This window comes from Lissotriton vulgaris, chromosome 10 (genome assembly GCF_964263255.1).
Source record: "Lissotriton vulgaris chromosome 10, aLisVul1.2, whole genome shotgun sequence".
NCBI lineage: Eukaryota > Metazoa > Chordata > Amphibia > Caudata > Salamandridae > Lissotriton > Lissotriton vulgaris.
Genome location: NC_141698.1, coordinates 236,526,116 through 236,544,181, shown reverse-complemented (window position 1 = coordinate 236,544,181; position 18,066 = coordinate 236,526,116). Strand labels below are relative to the sequence as shown.

The 18,066-nt window shown below is 44.1% G+C and overlaps 1 protein-coding gene across 1 annotated transcript in view; it reads left to right on the top strand.

The window, feature by feature from the left end:
* Positions 1-18,066, top strand: part of LOC147685023 (uncharacterized) — a 488,966-nt gene that overhangs the window by 312,161 nt on the left and 158,739 nt on the right.

The following is an 18,066-nucleotide window of genomic DNA, read 5'->3' as shown; positions in this document are numbered from 1 at the left end:
TATATCAGCAATTTGCTGTGCCTTCATTAGCGAACTCTGAATCGGTGAATTCAAATGCTGTTCAGTATATGTTGTCCAGCATATTATAACTGTGCAATCGATGCCAGCGGAAACTCTTCCATACTTTAATTTTGACTTGGTGACTGCGAGAATGAAATGAAAGGTAGCATCTATTGCTGTTTTTAATTTTAATTATCGTTTCTTTTGCCCTCTGCAACTGATCTCTGGCTGTGCGTGTGGCAATCCTGCTAATCAATTAGCAGGCAGGTCAAACATTTTAGGCATGTCACTTTGGCTTTCACTTAAGTGACCTTTGAAATCCCAGGCCCCCTCTCATCCTCTGCTCCTTTTCTGTTGGTAGAGGGGCCAGTGAGGAGAGGTGCTGGAGAGGCAAGGGGAGCTGTGAAGGGAGGTGCTGGAGAGGCGAGGGGAGCTGTGAATGGAGGTGCTGTAGAGGAGAGGGGAGCTGTGAAGGGAGGTGCTGGAGAGGCGAGGGGAGCTGTGAAGTGAGGCGCAGGAGAGGAGAGCTGGAGAGCAGAGGGGAGCTGTGAATGGAGGTGCTGGAGAGGAGAGGCAAGCTGGAGACGAGGGGGAGCAGTGAAGGGAGGTGCTGGAGAGGAGAGCTGGTGAGGGGAGCTGTGAATGCAGGGCCTGGTGTGAGAGGGGGACCAGTAGATAAGGAGGCGAGTTAGAAGGAGAGAAGCAATAAAAGGGACTGTGAAAGAGAGAGATGCTGCTTCTACAGGAGGGGTGAGGTAGTGAGTGGGGACAGGTGGGAAACTGAGGTGGAGCGAAGGTGATGGCAGAGGAGTAAGTGGAGGTAGTGCCCAGGGTGACGGAGGAGACGGGGCAGGTAGAAGGTCTGGCAGGTAGATGAACCTAGTAAAGGGAAAGCTCACCAGGAGAGGCTTTCTACTGCTGGGCGTGAGAGGCACAGCCTGTGCTTCAGATACAGTCACTCCGGGCCTTTTAAGTCGCTGACTGCAGTATTTAGGTGCTGAACTGATAGTATTAAGATGACACCTTTGCCCGGAGAGTGTTTAAAATGTAAAAATTACAAAACTACTGTCACAAAATGTCACACATTACGCCACATATTTTGCTTTTGTTGATGAATAATTTAGACAATGCACCTGCTTAATTTGTGCCTACCTCGCGAATAATTCCAGTGCCCTTGCATAAAATGGACGAGCTACCTCTGTTAACTTTTGAGGTAAATATACACAGTGAACCTGAAAGTATCTAAGTACTGTATCAAACTGCATTTCGGCAACTTAATGAAGTTGTGCAGGATATGTAAGGCTTACTGAGAGCTGTCCATTCTCCTTCGACTCCTGAGGGCGTTTTCCAAGAAACACCTTCAAACAGTAAGCTATCAAGCCAGGCATGTGCATTTATTATAAGACTATCAAGTGATAGAGAACAGTTTCTACTGTGTTAAAAACCAAGTGAGGTATATTTTTTTGAAATAGAAAGTTGGGTACCATCATGTGTAGAAGTGGAATAGTTACCTCCATACATAAAATGAGGGGGCTCTGTATGATTAATTACACAACAATTTAAAAAGCACTTACAAATTATTATATTTTTATTAAATTCTTTAATACCACTATTCTTTCTAACCCTTTACGTGTTCTTGCCATTTTTAATCCACTTACAAATTCGACAGAGTGGGCTAACACAGCCCCCCCCCTCCCCCCGCAGTGGGTGTGGGGGGGGGGGGGGGGGGGGGGGCAAGCTCCGGGAGCTAAAGCAAATGGAGAATTGCATTTCCATGGGATAACAGCCTTCACCTGTGGGCTGCTTTCTCTGTTCCATATTCCAGGTTGCCTATTCAAAGTGGAATACTCTGCTAAAACAGTTTCCATTGGTTTATGGCTGAAAATGAATGATAAGTAAAATAAAGTGCAGCAAAAATGCTGCTAAATTTCCCTATTTGTGCCGCAAAATTTCCATATTTGTGCCGCTAAATTTGCGATTCCATGCCGCTATATCCTGGGGGGTCTGTTTAAGGAGAAAGCAGATGGACGGGGGTCCTGATTAGTAGAATCCCAGTCAGACTAGTGAAAAACAGCATTACATCAAGCAAAAAGTGGGGGTAACGATAACAAGCAGATCCTAATTTCCTACACAATTCCCCCCCCCCCCCCCAACGCAAGGAGATGAGACTAACCTTGCCCATTTGAGTCTTCATTTTCTAAGTGGAAATATCTGCAGAGTCCACCTGCATTAGCATGGTTACTCCCAGGTCTATGTTCCACTGTATAGTCCAACCCCTGTAGGGAAATGGACCACTTCAAAAGTTTGGGGTTTTCACCCTTCATCTGTTTAAGCCATAAGAGGGGCTTTTGGTCTGTCTGAACAGTGAAGTGAGTGCCAAACAGGTATGGCCTCAGCTTCTTCAGGGCCCGCACCACAGCAGTGGTCTCTCTCTCTAAGGCTGACCATCGTTTCTCTCTGAGGGGTCAACCTTCTGCTAATGAAAGATACTGGTTGATCCTGGCCCTCTGCATTTAGTTGTGATAACACAGCCCCTACCCCCAATTCAGATGCATCTGTTTGAACAATACATTGTTTAGAGTAGTCAGGACTCTGCAGAATGGGAGCAGTGCACATGGTCTGCTTGAGATCATCAAATGCCTTCTGACTACTAACGACATGCGTACCAAATGTTTGTTGATTTGTACAAGATTCTTAGGTCATGAGATTGAAGTGGGAATTCTATAAGCAACCAAGCTACTATACTTGTATTACATGCAGTACCGATTTCCCTAATTGCATTATGTGTACTTTGGAATGGATCATTTAGTAAAATGTACCTGTTCAGTCATGTAAAACTCAAAAAAATGTGTTACTGTCCACTGAACTTTCTTGGGCATTTTTTGAGAGGTGAGATCCTTCAAGGGAGTCACTATAGACCCATATCCTTTACAAATCTCCTGTAATTTCCAGTCAGGCCCAAGAAAGCTCTGACCTGGGTCTGGATAGTTGGAGCTGCCCAGTCCATGATGGTCTAGATTTTGCTCTAAAGTGGTTGAACCTGGCCTCCACCCACAAGGTGGCCCAGGTACACAAAATGCTCTGCCCTATCTGGCACTTAGTACCTTGATAGCCAAAACATTCTTCAGGTGGACCAGGTGATCCTCCTAGGTGGAGCTAAAGACAGCTATATCATTAAGATAGGCTGCATTATAGGCTTCCAGACCGGTGAGAACTTTATTTACCAGCCTTTGGAATGTGGCAGGTGCATTTTTCAAACCAAAAGGCATCACAGTAAACTGATAATGCCCACTAGGGGTTGAAAATGCTGTTTTTGGTTTGGCTGCCTCCGCTAGTCTGATTTGCCAATAGCCAGCAGTGAGGTCAAATGTACTTAAGAACGTGGCTGAGGCCAAAGAATCAAAAAGCTCATCTGCCCTTGGAATTGGGTGAGCATCAGTTCTAGCGACTACATTGGTTCCCCTGTAGTCTATACAAAACATCATCTCTCTTTTTCAACCCTTGGTGTGAGGTTTTGGTACCAGGACCACTGGACTAGCCGAAGGGCTATCTGAGGGCTCAATCACTCCGAACTCCAGCATCTTCTGGACATCTGTCCTGATGTAATCTCTGAGATTGTCAGGCAGCCTGTAGATGTCACTCTTCGCAGGTAGACTCTTACTTGTGTCCACTTCATGGGGTACACCAGGTGGTTTGACTGGGTGTCAGAGTTCAAATGCCTGTATTCATTGAGGACCTTCCTGTATTCAATCTGCTGTTGGTCAGTGAGGCTGTCTGCTAAGACTACACCATCAACTGACCCATCATCAGGGTTTTGTGAGAAGAGATCAGGGAAAGGGTCACTTTCTTCCTCCTGTCGCCCATCAGTTGCTATGAGAAAGCCCATGTCAGCACTGTCCACAAAATATTTTAGCCTGTTCACATGGAGCACCCTATGCCAAGGTCCACCAGGTAGGTGACCTCACCCTTTTGTTTAATAATGGTGTCGAGTCCACGCCACTTGTCTTGGAGAACTGCTGGAGCCACAGGTTTTAACACTCACACTTTCTGACCCGGCTGGTAAACAGTCAGGACAGCCTTTTGGTCATACCAAGCTTTCTGTAATTTTTGGCTGGCCTCCAGGTTTTTACTTTCCTTCTTCATGTACACAGCCATCCTGGAGCAGAGACCAAGTTCATAGTCCACTATGTCTTGTTTAGGTGGGTTGAGAGGTAACTCCCCTCCCTCCTTCACCAAACACAAGGGACCCCTAACTGGATGCCCGAACGGAAGTTCAAAAGGGCTATAGCCAACCCCCTTCTGGGGGACCTATCTGTAGACAAAGAGAAACAGGGCAGAAGAATATCCCATTTTTGCCTAATCTTTTATAGGAGGCCCATGATCATGCCCTTGAGGGTTTTGTTGAATCTTTCGACTAACCCATTGCATTGAGGATGATAGGGGGTGGTGAACTTGTAGTTTACACCACACTCCTTCCACATTGCAGTACTATAACTGGACATGAAGTTTGTACCTTTGTCGGTTAAAACCTCTTTAGGGAAGCCCACACTGGGAAAAATTCCCAAGAGTGCCCTTGCCACCAGAGATGCTGTAGTGGTCCTAAGGGGAATGGCTTCTGGGTACCTAGTGGCTTGGTCCCGCACCACTCTAATATAGCTGTACCCCCAGATGCTGTTGGAGGGTTCATGCAACCAATTCTGTAAATCCCCACCCTCTCAAAGGGAATCTCAACCACTAGAAGTGGTGTTAGGAGAGCCTTTGTGTTACCACCTGACTTGCCACTGGGTTGGCAGGTGGTACAGGAGCGACAAAACTCCTTGGTGTCCTCTGAGATGAGGCCCGTGAAATGAGGGACAAGCCCGTCCCAAGTCTTACGTTGGCCTATGTTTCCTGCCAATGGAATATCATGTTCCACGGTGAGTAGGAAACCCCTAAACTTTAGAGTTATGACCAACCAGCTGGTGGCACCAGGCTTGGGATATCTACCCTCTGAATAAAGAAGTCCCTCATCCCAGTACATCCTGTGGGACCCACTGACATTTCCAGCAGCTTCAGCAGCAGCTTGCTGTCTAAGGGTTTTAAGAGAGGGGCAGGTTTGCTGCTCCAAACTCAGGTCAACCCTGGAAGGGCCCCCTGTCCCCAAGAACTCAACCTGATCAGGCTCCAGTTCCTTCACAGGGACTATGATCATCTCCCTCTGGAGACTGATCCTCACTCTGAGTCTGGGGGGGAAGACACAACCTTACCTCTTCTGCTCCTTCTCTTGGAAGGCACCTGGTCCATGGGTCCAGGATCCAGGGCCTGTTCAGTGGTTGTCAGTTTGGCCTGTGAGCTGGTCACAGCAAACACACCTGCAGAGATGCCCAGCATTGCTGCATGAGTCCTAAGTTCCACTTCAGCCCAGGCTGAAGTCTCCAAATCATTGTCCAACAAACACTCCACTGATAGGTCTGAAATTACCACAACCTTTTTAGGGCCAGATACCCCTCCCGTGCTGAAATTAACATTTGCCAAAGAATGGTCAGTCCTGACATTATTTGCATTAGTCACTTGGTACATTTCCACAAGTATGATTTGGTCAGGGGACACAATATTCTCTGTCACCATAGTGGCACTTGCACCTGTGTCCCTGTATGCCATGACCTCCTTACCATTTATCAAAGGCTGCTGTCTGAATTTGCCCAGATTACTGGGACTGACATGCAAGGTGGCAAGATCCATTCCACCATCTCAGAGGAGCACAGCCTGAGCTGCAGTTCTCACTAAGCCAGAACCTATATCTGAGCCCAAGGCTAACCCTAATAATTCCTTATTCCCTGTACCACCACTTGTACTTGTGCTAGGGGGCGCAGTTGCCTTAGGGGCAGTGGTGGTTGGAATATTTTCTCTGGCTTTTGGTCAATCGGCATCCTTTGTCCAATAGGTTTTTACTTTACACAAGTAACACCAAGGTTTCTTTTCAATCAATCAGTCATATAATTTGTAAAGCGCAGTACTCGCCCGTGAGGGTTGCAGGCGCTTGGGTGGGGAATGCTGCTGTTATAAACAAATCTAGGCCCCTAGTGTAATTTTCCCGATTCATGCCCTTATATAGGTATACTTTATCATATCCTTATATAGGCATAGAAACCACTACCCTATTTGGCCTAAGCCATACAGCCCAAATACGGCATGGCTACTTCCACTAGGTTCCGAGAATTAACGATTTCTTGGAAAAACCCGCCTTCAGCAGCTAGGCAGTTCCCCCTGCTTGAATATTAAGTTCTCCAAGAACTCCTGGAGTTTTCCAAGAATTTAGCCTTTGAGTGACGATATTAAGTCCAAACAAGCGTCAAACTCTGCACCTTCAAAGTATAAATATGCCTAGGTTAGCCCAGTCAAACAGACGGTGGTTTGGAGCAGATCGACTATCTACTTGCCCGACGCCCTGCAGCAGCAAGTGCCTAAGGAAGCCGACCCACCAGCTGATGCACTGAGAGAGACACTGTCTTTTCTCTTGCCGAGAAATCCAGCTCCAGTGTTTCCGGCTTACCCTTGCGGGTATCTGGGAAATAGAGTCCTGAGAGAGAGATACAAGACCTCCTTCATTCCAAAACCAAGGTACGGAGCTGATTAGACCTCTTAGAGAATTCTTGGAATAGATTCCTGGCAGAGAACTAATAAACTTAGGCTACTCCTCACTTACTTCTTCCTTCGTACTAGACTTAGAATAGGTACACCGGGGTAGGCGTATTTTAGAAGCACCAGTTGAGTACTTTTAGTCATTATACGTTTTATGCAATTTATGGCTTAGAAACCATATCATGCTTTTACAGTACTACTTTATAATACTGTTTGTATTATATGTATTGTACTTTATAACCAGTATTACGATTGTAGCAGTTCATTTCCAATGCTTGAGAAAGAAGACTGTTCAATAAATACTTTTTATTGAAAACGCCCGTCTCTCTATTTCTCTGCATCTCTGGTGAAACGAAGCAGGCACGATTGACTGAGTAAAATAGTTATCTATTGTTTCCCCAACTCTAGAGATACGTTTCTTATCCTGGAGAAACAAAGTTGTCATGTTTATGCGGTTGTCAGAAACGAATCCCTTCTTGTGAATTCGAGAGTTTCTAGTGACCTCTGAGCTAGCTGGCATTCACTATTAAGTTTAATATATTCGGTAGCGACCTAGTAGACCTCAGTCCTACGTCTAAACTACATTATATATTATTCCAATGCGCAGCGCTTATTGGGAATATAGGAACTACACTACATGGCGCCCAACGTTTGGTAAGGCGATAATTTAACGCTAAATACTAGAGTAGCTCAGTCGTGCTTTTCACACAGACCCCTTTTTCCCGTAAAAATTTTCCAATAGACGTCTGGAGTGGGTAAAAGGATAATATCCGCCAGAACGGAGTAGGACGAAAATCCTATGTATTAGTTTTTGGTTTATTCAACGTTGAAGGATACAGTGTTCAAAAATATTGTGCACCTAATCTTTGTTTCCTTGAAACTTGTTCTGCAAACTTTTCAGTCAGTAAAATAATGTCTGACGACGAGGTAGCTGCACCAGCAGTTCAAGCTGTCTTAGATGACACAAACCTCCAACAAAATGACCTGGATGGTGTAATCATCCCGGCAAATGTAAGAAAAACCATAACTATAAAACTTATAGAAAATGGGATATCATCAAGAGGTGGTAAAGTAATTTTTGTTATAGAGGCACATGAATATCGGCAGACGGAGGTATTCTATTCATGGATTATGTTTCCTGCAGCAAATGCAGTAACACACGAGTTCCACTACTACAAATTAGAGGAACCTCCAGGGGAGTACGTTCCTTTCGAGGACGTTGAAATTCCATTTACTTACCAGGAGCATCAGCTCTGGTTTAAAGGCGCCCTACTACATCAAAATCACATTAACAGGCTCGGTCCACTAGATAGACCAGGAGCTACATGACGGGTACTAGCGAGCTATACACCACATCCTGATGTTAACGGAATGACAGGTCCAAAACTGTTAGCTCAGCTGAAACAGTTAATTAAAATACACAGACAACTGGTTCAATATGTCATGCAGACTTTTAAAAGTCCAACCAGCTATAAGAATTCCACAGCACACCCCTCACCAGGAGAACACAAACAGAATTACACCACAGACTATACAATCAGTCATTGGTAAATTACCTGCAAAGAGGGAACAAATTCCGTTCTGGTTAGCTCAAAAAATCACTCGGATAGAGGCAGTATTCCCTGATAGTACACTTCATGAGAAATAGAATTCTGATAATCTGTTTACCAATGGGGATCGCACCACATGTGGAGGACTGTGACACTTGGGGTACAGTTTTTGCTTCAATCTACACAAAAACGCATGGTGTACCGTCTATGGCGGTAATACCAGACGTTCTGAGGCAGATTCAAATGAATACGGCCCAGAACCGGCCTTAAATCTAGGTATGAAATTACTGAAAGATTTCAAACCGGTCTCAGCTATATTATTAGCTAACATTAAAGGTAAAACAGCATCCGTGGCAATCCGCCAAAAGTTGAAATAAACAGATATAACAGATCAACCATTTGAGCTTGCTAGAATTATTGAAAAATCTTATGAAGAATTAGGAAGAGATAGTTTGGGTGGGAAACCAGTAAAACCTGAAGTAACAGAAAATTCTGAAAAGGTGTTTATAAAAAATAATCTCACTACTCCTAAAAAGAAGTGGGAAAACACTAAACAGACTCTTCCTAGAGAGAAATGTTCTCAGTCCAGAGGAAGATCTCCCCAAAGGGGAGGTCGGTCTCCCCAACGGGAGCCCTCTGAAAAAAGGTATAACCTTAGGAATAGGGATAATTTGAAAAAACCGGACATATATCAAGATAATGATACACGTCCCTCTCGATCTTTTCAGACTTCCTCGCAGAAATCGGAAAGAAGGGGACTGTCAGAACACAAGGAGGAACGCGGCAAGTCCAAAGACAAAGAACCTGCTCACCCAAGTAAAAAAGCTCAATTTCCCAAAAAGAAGGTAGCAAGCATAAACATCAGAAATGCCGAGGATCTTGAGGACACAACTCAAGAACGGGGAGTGGGCTCAAACAATGCTAGACAGCGCAGCAGAAGTCACCATAGTTCGCAGGATCCTGAAGGATCATCTGGAGACAGTGGACTTGAATGAATGCATTCAGGTTGAAATTGCCGACACCAGGGTTAGTGTACCCCACAAGTTATATGAAGTAACACTCCGAATGGAGGGGGACATAACTAGAAAAATAAGAGCTCTCTTTTGGGAAAAGCTCTCTAAGGGCTATGACATACTTCTAGCTGAACAAGACTGGCCGCCTGAATTTGTCAGGGAGTGCCCACATGGGGAAGAGATAAGTATGCCCGCCTTCTCAAATCACATTCCAATTCATAAAAAATACACTTATGCCAGAAAATGGGCAGTAGCTCAGGCTCCAGCATTATATAAAAATCATGTGGGATGGGATGAGGATTCTCCTCACCACAAAATACAGTTAAAAAATCAACCTGCTGCACAAACGCATTACCCAGTGAAGCAAGAAGCTAAGAAACAAGTCGGGGAGATTTTAAATCAACTTGAATACCAAGGGGTGACTGAAACATGCACCTCATCAATAAACAATCCTTTGTTTCCCGTCACCAAACCAGACAATTCATATCGTCTAGTATTGGATTACAGACACAAACTCTTGTTGCAAAACTTTTGCAGTACAAAATGCACACAGTGCAGCACTTATGAATAACATTGTGCGCAAAAAATATAAAACCACATTAGAGATTTTAAATTGGTTTTTCTGTCAAAACATTGCACCCGAAAGCAGGCATCTGACCGCTTTCTCAATAATGGGGACGCAGCGACAATTTTGGCATCTCCCCCAAGGATTCAAGAATAGTCCAGGGTTATTTTCAGCCAGGGTAACAAAGTTACTACAAACGTACGATGATGAGGCATTATCTTATGTCGATGACATCTATCTTACAGATGACGACTTGGACAGGCACTTGAAAAGAGTGAACACCATAATACTTGGGTTTGCTTTAGAAGGGTATAAATTCAATTTTAAGAAATCACGAATTGCCCACCTCAACGTCCTATTTCTAGGATACGAGTTATCAAGTGAAGGCAAAAGCCTGGCAGCAAACTTTCTAGAGAAATGTGCGCTGCTCCAAACTCCAAGAACGCTGAAAAACTTACAGTCCATTCTAGGCTTCCTTAATTTTGGAAGAACTTACGTTCTGAATTACGCAGAAAGGGTTAAAACTCTCTACGAACTAATCAAACCTGATTTCAAACCAACTAACTGGACTCAAGCTCACACAGAAATTCTGCGTTCAGTCCAAACAGACATGTTAGCTAAAAAACAGTTACAGACACGCAAAAACGATCGCAATCTTGTGTTCAGAATCATCCCAGGGAGATGCGGATTCACGTATCTGACCTTTAATGAGGGAGAAACGGTACCAATAGCAGAGGCTTTCCTCCGGTCATCCATCAGTAACACCTCTACTAGGCGTTGATTGTTGGCACTTCTCCCTGTCTTCAGCTTTCTAGAGGCACACAGTGCTTTCAGTTCATGGAACAAAAGTTCGCTGTATCTAGTTGACCGAGAGCCACTGGCATCTCCTTCAGAAGACATAGTAAATGAGATGTGGTGTTGCACCTACCTTACCTAGTGGGAACTAAATTCTCTTAGGTTGGACAAAGGGTGTGCTAAACCCTTGACTTATGCAACCCCTAAGTTCAGTAGAACTTACTATACTAAGCTTATATTATATGTGCCTATTACTAGTTGTTTTTCAGTTAATCAATACAAAGATGTATTTGGTAAAACAATGCAGGCTTGAATCCCAACTGCTGCACACCAATGTGAGAAGTTGGCCTGGTATATGCTGTCCACTAATTAAAGTGGTAACCTTGCACCAGTCCAAACAACCCTTATGATGTTTTACTGCTCTTGGACAACCATAGAAAGGTCTCCAAGTGATAGCTGTGGAGAGCAGCCTTCAGGCTTTGTCTTGAAGAAGTGTAAAACAGCTTGTTTCACCAGAACACAATCTTATTGTAAAGATGAAATGAAAAAGAACCACACAAAGTGTTTATAAAAATATGTACTTATTATCTAATACACCAGTACATTACAGTATCTCCTACACAGAGATATATACAAAGCACACAATATTATAACAAAACAATCATAGTGAATAGCACTAATACACAGTGGGACCCAAGGGGGGGACCAAACCATATACTAATAAAGTGGTATAAGAACCACAACTTGAGTCAGGACAATGTCGAGAGGTTGTAGAAACGTTGGGGCGTTGGGACCCCAAGGAACCATCCAAGGTGAGTAGATAGGGACCCCACGGAGGACGCGTGTAGTGTGAAAACACGACCGCGGGCACTGTACAACTCTACGTGAAAGTCTCGGTTGAAGTTTTAAAGTTTAAGGACCCTGAAGAAATCTCACGTAAGACAGAAGGCTGGAGAGCCACACACCCATGGATACCAAGGTACCCACGTTACCTAGCCCAGGGAAGCTGGGTGTATAGGGATGAAGGGGTGTCTGAAACCGCTGTCGAACCCAATTGAGGAGCTCAGGATCAGCAGACCGGTCAGGAGTGTTGCGGTTCCTGCGAATGCTGGGGAGTGACTCCTTCACTTCAAGGTAGATTACTTTGGTTATCCTTGATGCTACACAGGCCTTGGAAGGTTCCTGTATGATGCACAGGTACAGAAAATGCAGCAGACTGAGAGGGAGACGAAGTCCAGCCCAAACAAAGTCCATCTAAGTCCAGAGTGCCCAGGCGGTATAAGTGCAGTGGTTTTTTATCTGAATCTTATCCCATGTCAAATCTACGGACCTACAACCAGGTAAGCCCTTCAGTACCCTAGGGGAAGGATTGGGAAGATTCAGGGGCCCCTCCTAGTACAGGGGAGGGTCTGGACATGGGAAGGTTACTCCCATGTCCTTTGTCCAGCTTCACGCCAGAACAAGAGCCACCGGCTCCCAGGACTAGTTTGAATTGGACTATGCACAGGGACACCAAATGTGCCCCTCATGCAGACTTTCTGGCGCTGGCAAGCGCACCCATCCAGCCCAGTGCTTAATTTGTAAACAGATTAGTGCTGGGGTTCTCGACAAGAGGACACTGCGGCTTGCACCAACCATTGCCTCTGGCAGCGCTGCCAATGACAGCACCAACATACTACTAATCATCACACTGTTAAAAGTGCCACAATTCATACCATACCAGGGCTCCAAAGCTATAGGAATGGCTTGGGAGGCAAATACTAATAATTGGAAATGTAATTTGAATTAATACATAGATATTGTTGTGCTCGTGCCTACATTTGGCAGACACAACGACCTTGTGGCACACTGTCAGAGCCCCGGTGCTGGCAAGTAAGTGCTGGAAACCACCGGCTCAAATTAAGCACTGATCCAGCCCTAATACACTAAATACTGTCTGGGTGGTGGTCAGACCTCCCTGTGACAGGATATCTATTGTTCTGCCTTCCACTGCAGCAGTAGGGCAGAAATGTGTCTTGGTGGGTAGCAACAATTTTGTGCTGTCCGGAGCAAGAAGGGTGGTACTGGGAGCAACCAGAGCCTAACTGAGGGCTCTTCTGGTGCTTGGAATTATACGGGTATGATTCCAACATGTTTGATACCAAACATGATGGGATTCGTTTCAGCGGTTTTGGAGATGGTCATTGCGTAATTACATGGTCCCCCTCTATATTGTACATGGCTGATTCACTGACAGCCTGGGAGAATGACCTTCATAGTCTGCAGGGGTGTTCTGCTCATGCAGAGGCGCCCTCTCACTTAGAACCAAGCACCCTGCCTTTGAGATTGTTAAGGCCTGCTATGGGGTGACTTATTGGTTTTAAGTGCAGTGACCCTTAGATATACTAAACCTATATCTTTCGTAAGTGGTTAAAGCACCAACTTACACAGACTACAATGGCAGGCCTATAGTTCCATTTTCAATGGTCTCTCATGGTGGCATAATACATGCTTCAGCCCAAGGGAGACCTCTGGGATACCTATGCCCTGGATACATGGGTATCATATACTAGGGCCTGACAAGGGTACCCCAGTATCCATTCTGGGGTGTACCTAAGTACATGTCATAACACTTTAGGGAGACAACAGATAGACTGGGGTCCTGATTGACTGGATCCAAGCCAGACTAGTCAAAAACAGCATTACATCAAGCAAAAAGTGGGGGTAACCATAAACAGCAGATCCTACTCTCCTCCACCGACCATCATGTTTGTTGAGGCATCGGTGGCGGCTGTTGCAGACTCACTATTTGTCTTTGGTTCTGATGCAGAGGGGCAAACAGGATAGCCGGCCACTCTCAATGTGGGTCTTACTGTTCCTGAAGTCCTTCGACATGGAAGTCGTCTTCCTCTGCGTTGGTTTCCTGTTGGGTAACAACAAGCCTTGGCTGCTGCAAGGGGTCCAGGACACCAGGGAATTATACTGTGTGGCTCTGATTGGTCCTGGCATCCCCACTCTTGGTGGGAGTGTGGATCTGACCTGTAGGAGCACTTCTACCTCTTCATGGGTGGCGGTTGCATCAGTAGTCCCTGTAGGTAGCAGGTCGGGATATACCAGATCTTGCTTCTCTACTTCAAGGGAGTTCCTTGGCAATTTGCAAAGCTCTGGCAGCCCTCCGGGTTTCTTGAGGTATGCACGGCAACAGGATGAAACGGTTGATCCCTGAGGGGGCGGCTGCAGCAGGCAGGCCGGCAGGATTGGCACCTAATCAGTCGTGCTCCTCATTTCTCGGGAAGCAGTATCTGGGAGTTGTCTACTAAATTTAGGTGCATTAATGGGAATGAGGGGTAGTAACCAATAGCTACTTACCCCTAGAGTCACTACACCCCCTAGATGACCACTACCTTTGGGGAGTGGGCATCACCCTGTCCCAGAATTTCTAATTCCACCACACACATGATGGTGGAACTCTAACAGTGGTGTTCACTTCAAGCTTGGTCACCCTAGAGGTGTGTCCAGTCTGGCAGTGCAACACGTCTCCTGCATAGCTAATATCCCGCCGGTCCTTGTGCAAATGAGCCCTGAACAAGGGGTTTTGGCAGCCCCTCACCTCTGAGGAAAGCCAGATTTGCATTCCAAAGGCAGTGGGCTCTTTGAAGCTCACTGCTTTGGAATGCCAATTTACCAGGCTCTCCCCAGAGCAGGCATTGTTTCTGTCTTCAGAGTGGGGCTTTCACCTCTTAGGGGGTCAGAAACTCGTCTGTGATGGCAGGTTGGACTAGACCAGTCATCCAGCACGCAAGAGGGCTGGTAGGTTTCAGAGGGTACCTCTAAGGTACCCTCTGAGTGCATGTTTTTTTTTTTTGAAAACAGATTTTATTGAATGCAAAAGAAGCACATGTTATGCAATGCTCTGTCATCCAGAGGCAATCGCCATTATCAATTTACCAATATCCATTTCAGTCATTTTCTATAATGAAACATAATTACAAACAGAAAAAAGCATACTATAAAACCCCCCCGCCCCCCCCACTCCACCTCTTCCAAATTTGGTAGTGCTTCAGAGGGCAGCCCCTAGCAATAAATATGGGTTGTTCCAGCCCCATACAGAAGTCCATCCCATTTTTCCAGGCCATGAGCGATGGAGCTCGGGGCGCCTTCCATGATCGTGCAATATCTCTCTTCGCCAGCATTAGCCCCAGTAAAAGTAAATGGCGCTTATACCTATTGCCCCCTACCCCAGCCATGACATGTAACAGGGCCAGCTCTGGGTGCATGTTTTAATAAATCACTCTGTAATTAGTGTGGGGTTATTAAAAAGAGGTGTTTGATACCAAACAAATTATGTTTCAGTAAAGCCATTATGTAGCTGGAGAACTAGTTTAACCAGTGCCCAGTACTTACCTTAAGATGGCTTCTCTGCCGTCTTGATTTATCTAGTTATAGAACTAGGCATCAGAGGCATATCTGGTGATGCAGATATGTCCTCACATAAAATATAATCCACCTCTTAGGGCTCAAGGCCTGCTGTAAGGCTGTTTGCGTATATTAGATGCAGTGACTTTAGCATGACACACAGGAGTGCGTCAGGTTGTGTTTTCACTCATGGTTTGCATCATGTCACGCAGCCTTCACCGACAGTCTGTGTGGAACTTGTATGTGGGCCCCTTAGGGTGGCATTGGATATGCTGCAGCCCTTAGGGATCCACTTTAGCACCCTTACCCTGGTGCCTGCAGTAGGGACTTACAGGGGTGCTAAAGTCCTTAGCCAATTGTAGCACAATTAGACTTTACCTTGTTTTAGGGAAGGAGCACAGGCACTGAGGTCTGGTTAGCAGGCCTTAGTTAACTGTTGGGTCGAAAATCAGCATCTAGTAGCTTAACAAAAGTGGGGGCAAAAAGTATGGGGGGTAACTGCAACATACGCCAAATACCCTAAAATAAATAATTATATATAATATATATGTATATTATATATATATATATATATATATATATACATATTCACTGAAAAAACCATAGGTTTCACACCAGTTATAGTTAGCTGGAAATTTTACTGACATAAAACCGTTGAAATTCCCACGTTATAGTTAGTTGGACTCACTATAACTTGTGCGCCTGCAATGCACTGCTGATGACGTCACATATTACATCACTCATGACCTGGTCAGTGACATCACTCATGACATCACTGATGACACCATCCAGTGAATGTGTGTCTTTCTGAAAAATAAATATGTTTTATATATGTATATGTAAAGGTCGATGGAAGAATAAATGTTTAAATAAGTGTGTAAATGGATGTTTTAAAAAAAAAATTGATTGGTTAACTGGCTTATTAAGTGTATCTTAGTGAATGCATATATTAGCGAGTGATTTTTAAATATTTAAATGTTTGTATCAGTGTTTCACTTTGTGTATAAGTGGCTGCATGGGTTGGTGAGTAGCTAGGTGTGTATATGGGTTATTAGATGTTTTTTGGAGTATCAGTACGAGTGTCTGTATCTTTTCGTGGGGGTGTTACTTAGCACATAGATGCATCAATGACTGACTCACTGTTTGTATGTGTTTTGTAGACAGCATATGTGCAGGACTGTATGGATGGATGAGTGTGTATATGTGTGTGTGTTGGTAAGTGAATGACTGTTTCACTAGTGTCTTTATCAGTAACTACATATGTTTTAATCTAGTATATGTGAGTATTGATGTATATAAGTGAGTATATGTGAGAGTGAGAGATTGTAAGAGTTCCTGTTTAAATAAGTATGTGTTTCTATAAGGGATTGTTTAAGAGAGTAAGTATGTGTAAGTTTCCTTAGAAGTAAGGTGGTAGTGTGTGTATAGCTGTATATGCAAATAAATGGATGTTCAATTGTTTATTTGCATGTGTGAGTATGTGTGTGAGTAACATTTGGATGACTGTCGGTGTGTAACAGGATGTATAGGTGTATCACTACATATGATGAGTGAGTATATGTATGAGTGACACTGTCGCCCTCATCCTGCTTGACATGACAGGAGTGCGTCAGGTTGTTTTTTCACTCATGGTTTGCATCATGTCACGCAGCCTTCACTGTCAGTCTGTGTGGAATTTGTATGTGGGTCCCTTAGGGTGGCATTGGATATGCTGCAGTCCTTAGGGACCCTCTTTAGCACCCTTACCCTGGTACCTGCAGTAGGGACTTACAGGGGTGCTAAAGTCCTTAGCCAATTGTAGCACAATTAGACTTTACCTTGTTTTAGGGAAGGAGCACAGGCACTGAGGTCTGGTTGGCAGGCCTTAGTGCACTGTTGGGTCGAAAATCAGCATCTAGGAGCTTAACAAAAGAGGGGGCAAAAAGTAGGGGGGTAACTGCAACATACGCCAAGTACCCTAAAATAAATAAATGAATATATATATATATATATATATATATATATATATATATATATATATATATATATATATATATATATATATATATATATATATACATACATACATACATACATACATACAGCTCAACAGTTTATGTTTTACTCCACTGTACATGAATCCTCATTAAGGATTGATTTTTGGATTTGACACTAGGAATGTAGTGTGGTGGCCTGGACCATAAAGATACTGCACCTGCCAAGAATACTATTGGATCACTCCCCTGTGGCGGTCACTGTTGATCCCAAATAATTGACATATGTGTTAACTATGGAGAGGGTCACCACTGGGTAGTTGTATTTGGGATCATGCTTCCATAGGAAATGCATTTTTTTGTTTGCTTATTTTTTTGGTGCTCTTTGACAAAGCTTCATTAACCTTAAAAAAACTATGTTTTCCTCCGCTCCTAAATAGAAAGTTTTGGAGGAGATCCGTCAAAGGGGGGGCTGAGAAAAAAAGGGGGAGTGGTCTCAAAACACATTTTTCCCATTCATTTTCCCTTAGGAACCTTAGAGACCGCTACAGCCTAAGCCACTAATTTACAGCAAATTTGGAAGAAAGCTAGATCTTGGTCCAGAAAAAGTGCTTTTTTTGTGATTTCTGGTAAATCCATTCAGTGTTTTTTGGGCAATTATATTTCATGCCGCAAAGGATTTGCTGATACAATAGATCTCTTGAAGAGATCTGATTGGCTGCCACCATTAGCAGCGATGCAGTGGCAGTTGTCCTACTGTAACTATAACTCAAGCCATCGTCATGCACTGCTAATACCCCACATAATCAATCATGACATCTTTTATGACGGCATTATTAATATTGCAAAATGTGCTATTAAATTATTGATGAGAAAACTATACATGTTGTGGGCACAAGTTATAGTTACCTTAAGGCACAGGATATGGTTACCAGAGTGAACTAGAACTGGTGAATTTCATTGGTTCTGTGGGTGTAAAACATTATGTTGAAACTGAAATGGATTTTGTATGTTTAAAACGTTATAGTTTGGTGGCAATTTCAGTGACAACATAACCATATTTCTGCGTTCACTTTTGAAAAATAAATAGTAACCTCCATTACTCTGCACAGTGTTGTGTTTCTCTTAGCCTCCACACAAAAACACTTGTTAGC